The sequence below is a fragment of the Thalassophryne amazonica genome, chromosome 9 (assembly GCF_902500255.1).
Source record: "Thalassophryne amazonica chromosome 9, fThaAma1.1, whole genome shotgun sequence".
Classification (NCBI taxonomy): domain Eukaryota; kingdom Metazoa; phylum Chordata; class Actinopteri; order Batrachoidiformes; family Batrachoididae; genus Thalassophryne; species Thalassophryne amazonica.
In genome coordinates, this window is record NC_047111.1 from 82,225,227 (window position 1) to 82,240,348 (window position 15,122).

The following is a 15,122-nucleotide window of genomic DNA, read 5'->3' on the forward strand; positions in this document are numbered from 1 at the left end:
CAGGAAAATACTGATGATTACAGGTTTGGAAAAAGAGGTGATATGTCTGTTGAAACTACATTTTGAGGATAATTAAACATAAGGTGACCGTTTTGCAGAGATTCTATTTTCTAAATAGGCAATAAAATGACAACAGGTTTACACTGTAAAATTGACACATTTTATGTTAAAAAAAAAAAAACCATTTCCATATTCATCGTAATTTTTGCAGAATTCTCCTGGTAACTACAGCTGCCAGAATGTTTCTGTTTTTTTTTTGTTTTGTTTTTTAACAGTTAACATGATAGCGTGATTGGCCAGTTTGCGGCTATAGAAACCATATAAGCTGAGGAGGTCCCTGGAAATTGATAAATTGATGTTTGGTGATGGTGTCTAAAAACAAGATAAAAACACTAAATCTGAGGGAAATTATCTTGCTGCATGGACAGATAATTTCACTTGATAAGACGTCTTGAATTAAGTTAGTTAAATCTAGAAAGAAGCATTCAAACATGTAAAATCAGAAATTATCTAACGCTTCTAAATCTAATTTTTCTAAATCAAGTTTTTTTTTTAAATCTTGGTAAACTGCAAATTATTTGGTTCTTACCAACATAAAAAACTGATTTCCTTTTGGCCTTCCCTATACTTCTCCATCAGCACTCTCAGAGCAAACATTGCATCTGTGGTGCTCTTTCTCAGCATGAAACTATATTGCGTCTTGCAGATCTTTGCCTGTTTTCTAAGCCTAGCTTCAACTCCTCTTTCCCATAACGTCATGCTCTGATCGATCAACTTTATGCCTCTATAGTCACTGCAGCTCTGCAGATCACCCTTATTCCTAAAAATCTGAGCCAGAACACATCTTCTTTCGAAATTTTATGAAACAGTCTGTTTAAAACTTCACTGCCATCTCCCCTAAACATTTTGTCTGGTATGTCATCTGGAACAATTCCTTTTTCACTCTTCATCCTCTTCATAGCTGCCCTCACTTCATCCTTACGAATGACTTCCAGTGCCCAATTTGCTCTCTTTTTATCATCCATCTTTTTCTCAATCTGATTCTCTTTATTGAACATACCTCAGCATACTCCCTCCACATTCTCAACACAGTCTTTTCACTTGCCACCTGCTGTACATCCTTTCTACCTCAGTCCCTTTGTCTGACTGGTTAAACAGTATATGTCCTTTTCTCCTTCGTTAGTGTTCAGCTTCATGTACAGCTCACTATATACCCTTTCCTTAGCCTTTGCCACATCTCGTTGTGCTCTTGTACACTTGCATCATCTCTCTCTGACTATCCCAATTCTTTTACACCAATCTCTTTCTGCTTACACCTTCCTGAACATCTTCAACGCCTCTTTGTCTTCCTTTGTCCAGTTGTCTAAAATCACTTCACATTCATCCAGGGCTTGTCTTACCACCTCAATAAATTTCACATGATAGTCTTCCTCCTTCATCCTGCAAACCACTATCCAATGGTGTGTGGCTACACTCTCTCCCATCACCACCTTACAGTATCCAATTTTTTAAGGTTAGATCTCCTACACAGAATGTAGTCTACCTATGTGCACTTTCCTCCACTACTCCTCCTTCATTATTTTAAAAATCTTCCAATATCTGTACTTCCACATTCCTCTCCTTGATACCATGTCTACCCATTACTTCCTCATTACCTCTGTTCGCTTCACCAACATGCCCATTGTAGTGCACCCCAGTTACCACAAGGGTAGTGATTGGGGCAGACTCTCGACCATTTCATCTATCCCACTCCATAAATCTTCTCTCTCCATCTTACAACCTACCTGTAGGGCCTATATGCTGATGACATTCATCATCACCCCTTCAATTTCCAACTTCACATTCATCACCCTGTCAGACACTTGCTTAACCACCAACACATCTCACATGCTCCTGCCCTTACTTCCCTTCCACTTGGTCTCTTGTGCACATAGTGCATCTACCTTTCTTTTCTCCATCATATCAACTAACTCTCTCCCTTTACCAGTCATACTACCACCATTCAAAGGCCGCACTCTCACTTCGGCCCTTCTAACTTTCCTCATCTCCTGCTGCCACCAGACACATTCTCACTTCTTCTTTGCACAAGTTGCTCAGTTTCCACCAGCACTCTTGGCTAACATATGATGTACGGTGCATCCGGAAAGTATTCACACTTCACTCTTTCCACATGTTAAAGCCTTATTCCAAAATGGATGAAATTCATTTTTTCCTCAAAATTCTACATACAATACATATAATACCCTATAATGACAGTGTGAAAAAAGTGTTTTGAGATTTTTGCAAATTTATTAAAAATAAAAAAACTGAGAAATCACATATACGTAAATATTCATGGGCTTTTCCATGAAGCTCAAACTTGAGCTCAGATGCATCATGTTTCCACTGATCATCTCTGAGATGTTTCCACAGCTTAATCAGAGTCCACCTGTGGTAAATTCAGTGACTGAACATCATTTGGAAAGGTACACACTTGTCTACATATAAAGTCCCACAGTTGACAGTGCATGTCAGAGCACAAACCAAACATGAAGTCAAAGGAATTATCTGTCGACCTCCAAGACAGGATTGTCTTGAGGCACAAATCTGGGGAAGGGTACAGAAACATTTCTGCCGCTTTGAAGATCCCAGTGAGCACAGATGGCCTCCATTATCCGTAAATGGAAGACGTTCTGATCCACCAGGACTCTTTCTTGAGCTAGCCGCCAGTCTAAACTGAGCAATCAGGGGAGAAGGGCCTTAGTCGGGGAGGTGACCAAGAACACGATGGTCACTCTCTCAGGGTGCCAGCATTCATCTGCGGATAGAGGAACATCTTCCAGAAGGACAACCACCTCTACTATACAGGCCTGGTTAGTGGACTGCTGCAGAGTGGCCAGACAGAAGCTACTCCTTAGTAAAAGGCACATGGCAGCCGCCTGGAGTTTTCTGAAAGACACCTGAAGTGCTTTCAGACCATGAGAAACAAAATTCTCTGGTCTGATGACATAAAGATTGAACTCTTTGGTGTGAATGCCAGGCGTCATGTTTGGAGGAAACCAGGCACCATCCCTACAGCAAAGCATGGTGGTGGCAGCATCACGCTATAGGGATGTTTTTCAGCAGTGGGAATTGGGAGACTAGTCAGAATTGAGAGAAATATGAATGGAGCAATGTACAGAGACATCCTGGATGAAAACCTGTTCCAGAGCGCTCTTGACCTCAGACTGGGGCAACGGTTCATCTTTCAGCAGGACAATGACCCTAAGCACACAGCCAAGATATCAAAGGAGTGGCTTCAGCACAACTCTGTGAATGTCCTTGATTGGCCCAGCCAGAGCCCAGACCTGAATCCTCTGGAGAGATCTGAAAATGGCTGTGCACCAACACTCCCCGTCCAACCTGACGGAGCTTGAGAGGTGCTGCAAAGAGAAATGGGCAAAACTGCCCAAAGATAAGTGCGCCAAGCTTGTGGCAACATATTCAAGAAGACTTGAGGCTATAATTGCTGGCATAGGTGCATCAGCAAAGTAAGCAAAGTTTGTGAATACTTATGCACGTGTGATTTTGTAGTTTTTATTTTTAGTAAATTTGCAAAAAATTACAAAAAACTTTTTTATGTTATCATTATGGGGTGTTGTGTGTAGAATTTTGAGGGAATAAAATTAATTTACTCCATTTTGGAATAAGGCTGTAACATAAAATGTGTAAAAAGTGAAGCGTTGTAAATAATTTCCGGGTACTCTCCTCATTTACCCATGCTTGTGATGGGCAAACAGAAGGCACTGGCTATACACCTCATGTGGCTAAGTAAAAAGAAAAAAGAAAAGCATAATAAATAACAAATACAAACTAAATAAACACAAATATAATTGCAGAAATAAATAAATACATAACTAAATACAAATACAGACAAAATTAATGTATTTGTAAAATAAAAGCTGGTTAAATAAATGCAGATAAAATGACAAAATAAAAAATAAATAGATTACATAACCATAAATATGTTGCAGGTAGAAAAAAAATAGATAAATAAATACAAATGCAGACAAAATGAATGAATGAATGCAATACAGGCTAAATAAATACATAAAAATTCATTCATTCATCTTCTACCGCTTTGTCCAATTACGGGTTGTGGGGGCTGGAGCCTATCCCAGCAGTCATAGAGCGCGAGGCGGGGTACACCCAGGACAGAATGCCAGTCTGTCGCAGGGCCACAAATAGACAAACAAACACAGACACACCCACACACACACACCTACGGACAATTTTAAAGATTCCATTCCACCTAACCCGCATGTCTTTGGATGTGGGAGGAAACCGGAGCACCCGGAGGAAACCCACTCAAACACGGGGAGAACATGCAAACTCCACACAGAAAGGCCACAGGTGAGAATTGAACCCATGACCTTCTTGCTGTGAGGCAACAGTGCTAACCACTAAGGCACCGTGCTGCCCCTACATAAAAATTAACAATATAAAAATAAATACAGACTAAATACATTTTAAAAAATCTAAATAAATAAATACATTCATTTTAAACAGCCTAAATTGACACAGAAGAAACAAATAATGACTGACTTTGAGTTTTAGCACCAGGGACAGCACCAGACACAATGCATTGTTATTGTGCTCCACAGCGTGTCTGCTGTGGATGAAAGGGTCAGCAGCAGCAGCCACCCACGCGAACACCCACTCCCAACCACAACACCTCCCCTCCCCCTCCCCCCTGCTGGACACAGAGAGCTTCAGCCCTCTGGATGCTCAGCTGCTGCGGATGTCCGTCTGCTGCCTGCTTGAAGGAAAACAACAGCAACAACGAGCTCTTTTCGTTGCTGATAGGACGATAAAGAAAAAAAAAAAAAAAACTTGGTTTCATAACACGCTGCACTGGAAGAAAGAAGAAAAATCGGTTCGGAGGATGCGGATTTAAAGGGAAAGATATCAGTGCCACCTGGGATTTTTTAATTCTGTTTTTAATACCGTTAATATTTGAATGAGCTCAGTCACGTAGCGGACCGCCAGATATATAGCGATAGCTTCTTTTGGAAATAAGAGGTAAGCCTATGTTTTTGTTTTTCCTTTCTTTATGTCCAGTAGCTTCAACAACAAAGCTAATGAGCGGCTCAGTTATTCAGGTGTTAGCTTACCCTCGCTAGCCCGCCAAGCTAACAATGTATACTGAACGGCAGCTAATTCCGTTTGTCGGGCTGTTTTACTCGATTAAAAGATGTAATTGTGTTGTGTGTGAGATGCAGGGCGGAGAAATGTGTGTGTGACTGCAGCGTCTGGACCACTGAATGTGTGTTGTCTTTGTTTGAGTCGGTGTCAAGAAACGCAGCCACATTTTATCTGCGTGTTGTGGACAATAAGCACCGATTTACTAGAACCTCAGCGGCTTCATTGTCTCCACACCAGACACCTTATTACACAGTCTACTGCTGACATCTTATTAACTATGTTTGTTTTCGACGTTGTGGGTTTGTGTTTTGACAGGACTGAGATTCATTGCCTGTTTGGTTTGTACTTTGCGTGCTTCAGGTGAAAATGTGACATTAAACTGAGACTGAAGACGCCACGTGCAGAAAAAACTGTTTTCAGAGCCCAGAAAAATAAACAGCCTTTAAAAAAATCCCAGTGTGCCTAATAATGTAGCAAACATCATAAACTTAGGGCTGTTTGAAATTTTAAACTGTGGATGCCGGCTAACACGTGATTATTCCAAGGCTTTTCCAAAGTGTAGACATGTAACCTTCAATGTGAGTAAATGAATGGGTAGACGGATAAAAACAGATGGATGAATGAGTCCATCCCCTCGAGTTTAACAGGATGACTCCAAAAAAAAAAAATAATGCTGTCATCTTGCATTCCTCCAAATTAAAAGTGTTTACGCAATATGCCTTAATCTTCTGTATTGTGGATGTGTCTGAAACAGTCTAGAGATATATCAGTTTAGTTTTTTGAACAGTGGCACTCCAAAGTATTTTGGGAAGATATTTTTCCTCCTCGTCTGCATATGTCGGTCACAGCTGGCTTATACCATTAGGGATATATGGATATATCATTTTAGTGCTGCAGCAGTGATTTACTGCAAACTTGTTTCCTCATGAATTAAGGAGGTAACACACAAAAGAACCATTAGCCAAACAGTGATTGATCTTTCAACCCCCCCTCCCCCAAACTGTCACGTACTACAAGGTGCCTAGCCCACATTACAAGACACAATTACAATATAAAGGAAGACAGAGCTAAACAAACACTAAATACAATTGCCAAATTCAAAACGGACAATGACAGTAACAACAAGATGCTAACAAAGATGATGAGTTGGGAAAACAGTGCTTAATAGAGTGTTTTCACTGATGTCAGAGTTATGGGTGTGCCAGCCGTTTTGGCGGCATTGGTGAGTAAAAAGAAATAGCAGAAACGTATGTTACACTCTCTGATGGCGAAAGTTTGCAAAAAAAATTGTGAGCCGTGAGATATAGAGATGGTCTCAGCAGTGAAGCTCGATCACGCTATGAGATGAAGATGAAATTAATTGGTGATGAAGATCTATGTGAATTTCCATCATCTGCTGGTCAGAGAGTGAGTTCACTTGCATAAATAGATATGTTGACTTATTTATTATTTTCACCTAGCCCAGTTAGAGAACTTGGAAAAACTACAAAAACTTGGATGTCTATAACCAGTTTGTTTGTGGCTGGGGTCTGAGAGAAAATGTCACTGATCATGAAGGACAAGTGGAAAATTAATGCTACCAGCACATCCACAGTGTTCGGATTATCATTGTTGTTGTAATGTTTCGTGCTGCTCTGAGACACATGCAGGTAAGATACATGAGAAATTATTTTCATAATAAAGTTAACTTGCTTTAATAACTGTCATTGTTAAATCTCATGTGGGGATTTGTGCTTTACTGACAGTCACACTCTGTTTGGCTTTAAAGATTAATTAACAGTGTAATGGAGTGCCGACAGGTTTAAAACAGTTTAAAAACGTTTGATTCATGGTGTTTTTAATTAGGTTTTAATGTTAATGGACAGATTTAAAAATGAAATGATCTTGGATCTAATAAGATAATTATTAAAGAGTGGGGCTGGGTATTGATAAGATTTTATCTGTCAATGCCATTATCGATTCTGCTTATCGATCCGATTCCTTATCAATTCCCTTATCGATACCTCATGAATTTTGTACTAAAAGTAGGCTTTACAGGTTTTCTATGTATTTCATTGAGTCTTAAAGTAAATATGAAATTGGTCACTGTACCCTTGATCTCTGGACGTAAATAAAAATAAACAAAACGGTGTTTCACTTTGAAGTTATTAATTCAGACTGGATTCTATCGTTCTAACTTGACTTGTCAGAGAGCCGCGCAGCGTTTGGATCTGTGTGAACAGAACGGAGGACGATTCTTGTTTCTTTCTCACAAGACAGGAGTCCCAGTTAGTGACTTTAATCCGCACAAACGTGACTCATGATTGACATATTCAGGGATGAAAGTGGTGAAAAACAAAAAAAGCTAAAACCCAAAATTACCACCCAGCACTATCCGCACGAAAATGTTTGAATTCTAGAAGCTCTGAAATGCAATCTGGGACTATTCCAGATGATAAACTGGAGTGAGTGCAGCATCCATTTAGGTGAGAAAAAAAAAACTTTCCTTATTCAAATTCATTCCAGTAGTATTCTACTCTTACTAGGATGCAGCAGTTTTCTAGTTTGGCAGATAGTTCTGGAGGAAATCAAATCAAATCAATTTTATTTATATAGCGCAAAATCACAACAGTTGCCCCAAGGCGCTTTATATTGTAAGGCAAAAGCCATACAATAATTACAGAAAAACCCCAACGGACAAAACGACCCCCTATGAGCAAGCACTTGGTGACAGTGGGAAGGAAAAACTCCCTTTTAACAGGAAGAAACCTCCAGCAGAACCAGGCTCAAGGAGGGGCGGTCTTCTGCTGGGACTGGTTGGGGCTGAGGGGAGAGAATCAGGAAAAAGACATGCTGTGGAAGAGAGCAGAGATTAATCACTAATGATTAAATGCAGAGTGGTGCATACAGAGGAAAAAGAGGTGAATAAAAAGAAACACTCAGTGCATCATGGGAGCCCCCAGCAGTCTAAGTCTATAGCAGCATAACTAAGGGATGGTTCAGGGTCACCTGATCCAGCCCTAACTATAAGCTTTAGCAAAAAGGAAAGTTTTAAGCTTAATCTTAAAAGTAGAGAGGGTGTCTGTCTCCCTGATCCGAATTGGGAGCTGGTTCACTGAATCACTGAAGAAATTAACATATTGAAAATATGGTTTGACCAAAACAAATTGTCATTAAACTTAAATAAGACAGGGATGAAATGGAGGTGTAAGAGTCACTAGGTGTTCACAGGAAACACTTATTTATTTCTGTATGTATTTATTTATTTATTTATGTTCATTGTTAGTTGCTTTTATATTTTCTGTTGTGTTTCTATTCGGGTTCTTTTTGTCTCTTTCTTTAAAATTGTATATAATAATCATTAGATTATTAATATATAAACAAAAAAAAAATTAAGAAATATTACAATTTGAAAACAAATGCACCTGAACGTGATGACAGCTGTAACTGCTTAATGCTAACTTTTAACATTGAAAAAGCCATAGACGTGCTAACGCGTTAGCATCGCTCCCGTTTTTAAGTTATAAAATACACCTATCAACTGTTTCAGAAGACCATAATAGGTCGGTTTAACATAGAAAAGGTAAATAATACTCAGACGTATGCTCTTTAGGGTTTTAGCAGGGGAAAATTAAGCGAAAGAAAGAAAGAATAAACGAAGCAATAGATCAAAGCATTGCTTCAATCTGCGAACCACTGCTTCGATTGGTTCAAGGTTCAAAGCAAAGCCGCGCTGCAGAAAAGTTGATTACGGACCCACTGCAAGGTCTGTAATCAATGTAGAGAAATGATCATTTTCCTGACAAACACCCCCAAAAACAACGGCCACCCTGAAGGACCGATAACAGAATTGTTAAGCACAAAGCTTATTGATGTCGGTGGATCGAATCATTTCTTAACGATACCCGAAAGGAACCGGTTCGTGATACCCATCCCTATTAAAGATGTCATATTGTGGAATGTCACCATTTACTTTCTTTTTCAAAACTTTGCCCCGATTCCTTATCACCTAGGGTAGTCTGTAATAATGCAGGTCTGTCTCTTTGTCTGACTGATGAGATAACAGTAATTCACCATGACAGCATTTGCCCGCTAAGAATGGATGCCGGTGTTGCAGACCGAATGGTCTGCCCCTAAAAATTGCATAGTTGGGAAAAATAATTTTATGAATGAAGTCTTTAAAACACACACCTGCCTGCTTGTAACAGTAATTTATAAATGTATTTGTGAAACAATGCAGAGATTATTTGAAATCAGTATTTAACACTGGACCTTTTTCTGTTAGTTGTAAATGAAATGAAGGAGTCACACAATCTACTCATAAAATAGCTCAGTCGTTAATTGTCCAATTACTTTTATTTCCACACACAAAAGTGCTTTCATTTTCACACCGTTCAGCAGATTTTAATATAATTACCCTTAAAATTTACATTCTGCAGTGTTCATTTATATTAATTACTGAAAAAACTTTGATTAGTGTAAATAGATGTCAGCAATGACATTTTTGCAACGTGAGGAGGTTCCTTGGGCATGATCTAGCTTGCAGGTGCCTTGGTGTTGAGGACCACAGCGGCTCAAGAAGCCAAAGCGGATGACCACATTTCACCCGACTGTGACGCAAAGATGATTACCACATTTTCCGGAGCAGATCCGAGGGGGATCTGCATGTTGATTTAGTGTAAGTTTTACGTCGGATGCCCTTTCTGATGCAACGCCACACTACATGGAGAACAGATAGGTGTAGCCTTGAACCGGGAACCTTCCGTACTGGAACTCATCACCCTGTCAGACACTCGCTTAACACTCCAACACACTTTTAACATGCTTTTCCTTTAAAATGACCCCACCATTTTTCTTCCTGTCCTCACCATTATACAACAACTTGTACCCACCACCGATGCTCCTGCTCTTACTTCCCTTCCACTTGGTCTCTTGCACACACAATGGGCCTCATGTATCAAAGTTGCGCACTTGTGGCATACATTTACGGTGTAAATTTGAAGTACACCAAAGTTGCCGTGACATGTATCAAGCAGTGCGCACCTGCCTATTTCCGGCGTACGCCTGACGTGACCTTGATAAATGCGGCGGGTGAAAACAATCGTAATTATAATAAACACGCCCATAAATATTCAGACTCTGCTTCAGACACACCCTCATTTTACGACATGGAAGCCAGGAAGACGGCAAAGAAAAAGAACTCCACCAATCATGACGCGTGCCAATAGAGCGTCAAAAGCGGCCGTCGTATTAATTGTTTTGTAGTATAATCAAAAAAGTGTTACAGTGGTCCCTCGTTTATCGCGGGAGTTACGTTCTAAAAATAGCCCGTAATACGCGAAACCGCAACGTAGTCAGCATTATTTTTTACAATTATTATAGACGTTTTAAAGCTGTAAAAACCCTGTAAAACCACTTTATACACTTTCTCAATCAGGCATGAACATTTTCTCACTTTTCTCTCGTGTGTAAACACTCTCAAAGTTCAAACCTTAGTAGAAAAATAAGACCAAACTGTTTTCAGGCCCAAACATTTGTTTGAGAAATAAAAATAGAACGTTTTCCTATAAATAATTATGATGGCTTTTAGAACTAACGAATTTAATTTTAACGATCAACCTACGAGGTTGGACACAAGAAATTATTAATAGTGACTGACCAGTATTTCACAGATCGCACCTCTGCGTCCTGATGCCGCGCCTTTTTCCACTCTCACCTGGCTGCAGGTGTCTGTTTCCGAGTAACAAACACAGTTATGAGTAGTTGCTGGCGCTCTTTTTTCTTCTGGGCGAGAAGATTCTTATAAACAGACACGCAGACCACAATGCACTGTAAAAAAAAAAAAAAAAAGGCATGCAAAATTGGACTAAAAACTCCGCGAAACAACGAGGCCGCGAAAGGTGAACCGCGTTATAGCGAGGGACCACTGTATTCTCTTTTCACATGTCAATAATTCTTGACATGTGGATATTTGCTCACTCAATTAATAAGACGCCTAATTTTTCAGATTTCTTTATTCTTAAAATGTATTTCTTTATTTTATTGTGACAAACGAATGGAGATGACACAACCTGATTGCAGCATGGGCAAAGGGAATGACAACACTACAGTTGTAATTATCAATTTCATTGTCTAAAACGATCACACCACATAAAGTTAAGCTCAGCGCTGCTCTGGCTCCAGGCTTGAAGTCTGGAGAAAAAGGCGCGCAGCGCTTTCTTTGCAGTCAGCGCTGTGGCCACGGATTGTGCTCGATAGACCAGCAATCCCGCAAAAGCGGGATTTGTATTGATTATTATGTAGTATAATCAGGAAAGTGTTATTTATGTAACATATGCATTGATTTGTATAATGGCACTGTTTATCAGGCCGATCATATTCATTTTTATGTGGATTCCAGTGCTGGTTCATTTGGCGTATAATTTACACCACCTCTCGACCTGGTGTATATTTTCAGCACAGCGTACACCAACGACCACATTGATAAATGCCAAGTGACGCGGCCGTTTTGGTGTACACCCCATGTACGCTCAAATATCACCGTACGCACGTTGATACATGAGGCCCAATATGTCTACCTTTCTCCTGTCCATCATATCAGCCAGCTCTCTTCCTTTACCAGTCATACTACCAACATTCAAAGTCCCCACTCTCATTTCCACCCTTCTAGTTTTCTTCTTCTCCCGCGGTTTGTGGAAACATTCTCCTCCTCTTCTTTGTCGTCTTCTCTTAGCAGTAGCCCAATTTCCACCGGCACCCTGTTGGGTAACAGCACCGGTGACAGACGTTGTTAACCCGGGCCTTGACCGATCCGGTATCGATTCTTAGTCTGCAAAATTGGGTTGGCTTGTTTTACGCCGGATGCCCTTCCTGACGCAACCCTCCTCATTTATCCAGGCTTGGAACTGGCACTCAGAATGTACTGGCTGCACACCCCATGTGGCTGAGTTAATAATAATAATACACTAATAATAAAAAAGCCCCCCACACCCTTGCAGCACACCCATGACAATCAGGTCCAAAAGGTTTCAACAATCTAAGATAAGAAATACAAGGTTGCCACAGTTTTAGAAACCCATCAGCCCTGAGTTTAAACTTGATTTTTTTTTTCAAGTTTTAATGAGATATTCCAACCATAACCAAATGGATGGGGGGATGTGGAGCTTTCCAGGATAATAATATTCTGTGTTGTACTAGCAGTGGGGTAAAGGCAATTATATCCACCTGTGACTTAGTAAAGGACGAAAAGCAATGTTGTCATACAGAAACAACAGTGGCAAGAATGATTTGTCAGCTACTGTAACTTTTTACGCACATTCCAGGAATTCCAAAAATAGCGCTCAGCGGACAAGGCTCGAGCGTGAATCCAAGAACATGAGCAATAACATCAAAAGATGAAATCCACTTGGTTGAAGTTTGGGGCAAAAAAAAAAACATGACTTAAATCACAGGGAGAGGAGTTGTATGTATCACTCAGATCAGAAATATTAGGATAAATTTTGGATAACTTTGACTTTGATAAATGCAGCCTATATACTACTTTTAAATTGAATTAGGGAAAGTCTGTTTGGGACATTTCCAGCTCACTTCTCCTGTTCCTGCCTGAAGTGGCTGCATCATACAGCCTGATGGCATGAGGGACAAAAGAGTTCTTCAATCTCTCAGTGGAGCACCTCAGTCAGGTGCTCTCATGACATATCTTTAAAATTAAGAAAAGTATTATTCTTAAAAAGATCACAAACATTTACTGCTCTTACCCCATAAATGAAATGCAGTGTCTAAGAAGGAAGGAGGAAAGAGGTGATTATACATAGAGGACCAAGAGCAGAAGCAGAAACACATTTGAAGTGAAGTTGAATAATAATAAGGCTGGGAGAGAGGTAGATAAACACTACTGAGCTTCTAACTGACACCTAGTTGTATGGGGATCTTTCAACCAGTAAATGTATTTTTGAATGTTAGCTTCCCAGTGATAGAGCTCCACTATGCTGACATTTTCATAATAATGATTTACTTATAAATGAGGAAATCATTTGATCAATAGATTTCAAAAAAGGATTAGGCAAGAATAGAGGAATACACTGAATACACTGAAAAAGGTATAAGCCTTTGGCAAGACATTCATTTTCACTCTATTAATCCTACCTAAAAGAGACACTGGTAAATTAGCCCATCTTTGAAAAGCTGACCTTATATTGGACAATAACAATAAAGGAATAAAATTTGCAGCCCACACGATTAGACTGATATCAAAGAGATGCGCTTGCTGCTGACTGCGTTGCAAAGATGATATGTGTTTTTATTTATTACCACTTGAGGATAGCATGCTGACACATGGGGTGGGGGTGGGGTGTTGAGAGGTGCTGGTGGTCATGACACTGTATGTGTTCCCCAGCTGTGAGTTGTGAGGACACAGCACTGAGCAGCTGCTGCAGCCGCTGACACGCCCACCTGACTGGACCAACTCATAGCTCACAGAAAAAGTCTCACCATCTGTCCCTTTGTTCTGTGCTAATTTATTTTATATTTGTTATGTAAATATGTATGTAGTTATTGTAGTATGTTTTTATTTGCCCTCCTTCTCTCTGTTCTCTGTGTTTTAATTTAACACGTTGTGTGCACTCTGTCAGTTCCAGCTGTCAGTGAGTTGCTGGCCTTCAGTCAACTGACACGCCCACTGTGTCCATAGCGGTATGAGCAAAGTGATCACACATGAATGAGATCACACCTTTCCCCTTATTGTATATATGTTTTTACTTATTTTACACTCTTTCTGTCTGTCATGTGGACTACAATTTACGTGGTGGAAGTGACATACACTAGTCTGGCCGGCCGGCTGATGGCAAACTTAACACCGTGACATGCGTGCTGAGATGTGGCTGGCTGGTCCTCATGTGATCTTGTCTGTATGTAATTATCAGCATGTCATGAAAGCATGAGAGCTTGCCCACAAATGTGCATTGCATGGAGTGTAGAGGGCCATGGAACGATATGTGTTCTCCAGCTGTGAGTTGTGAGTACATCATGGTGTGTGTGTGGGGGGGCAACACATTTTCACGCCATTTGTGTTGCGGGGGGGGGGGGGGGGGAGGCACACCGCACACGCGCATCCCATTTTTGTTGGGGGGGACACAGACTGCACACTCGCATGCCATTTGTGATGGTGGGGGGAGCACACACACACTTGCATGCCATTTGTGTTGCTTGGTAACACACTCGTGGGGCCATTTGCACAGCCAGCTCGAAAGCGGTCGCTTGCTCTCTATTTTCGTGCTGACAGCACGAATGGCCCCGCCTTTTCTAAGTGCTCCGTGAGTGGTGTTGGATGTTTGTGGGTGGTACCTGGACTCTGGCCGACTCTGGCTGAGAGTGGGTTAAATGGCAAGTCGTCTGGTATTCACTGACATTTGGCTGCTGGTGTGAAGGCTGCCTCAATTGTGCAATTTGGCCACGTTCCTGTGTTGCCGTTTGAATAGGTTTCCGGCGCGAGCAGCACGCGAATGTAGAGTGTATGTGCTGTGCCCGAATGGATGTGGCGACTGCTGTATGAAGCGTTTGAGTGCGCCTCTGATTTTCCACAGCTGCCATTCGTATCCTCCTTCGTGTGCCATTCTGCCTCACTCATGTTATGTGTGAAGGGGCCCTGACAGACACTCCCTTAACCTCCAACACACTCTTAACATACTCTTCCTTTAAGATGACCCCAACACCATTTCTCTTCCTATCCTCACCATGATACATCAAGTTGAACCCACTTGCTCATGTGCTTACTTCCCTTCTACTTGATCTCTTCACCCACAATGTGTCTACCTTTCTCCTCTGCATTATGTTAGCTACCTCTCTCCCTTTACCAGTCATACTGCCAATTCAAAGTTCTGTCTCTCACTTCCACCTTTCTAGATTTCCTCTTGTCCCGTTGTCTCAGGATATGTTCTCCTCCTCTTCTTCTTCTTCTTTGCCCAGCAGCAGCCCAATTTCCA

At 40.8% G+C, this 15,122-nt stretch overlaps 1 long non-coding RNA gene across 1 annotated transcript; it reads right to left on the minus strand.

Moving 5' to 3' along the window:
• Positions 1 to 1,158: 1,158 nt before the first annotated feature.
• LOC117517523 lies at positions 1,159 to 14,774 on the minus strand. The gene is made up of 3 exons (XR_004562750.1): positions 14,764 to 14,774; positions 9,415 to 9,420; positions 1,159 to 1,237 (listed from the first exon to the last, which is right to left on the minus strand). It is a non-coding gene; the product is annotated as an uncharacterized LOC117517523 (long non-coding RNA).
• Positions 14,775 to 15,122: the final 348 nt, after the last annotated feature.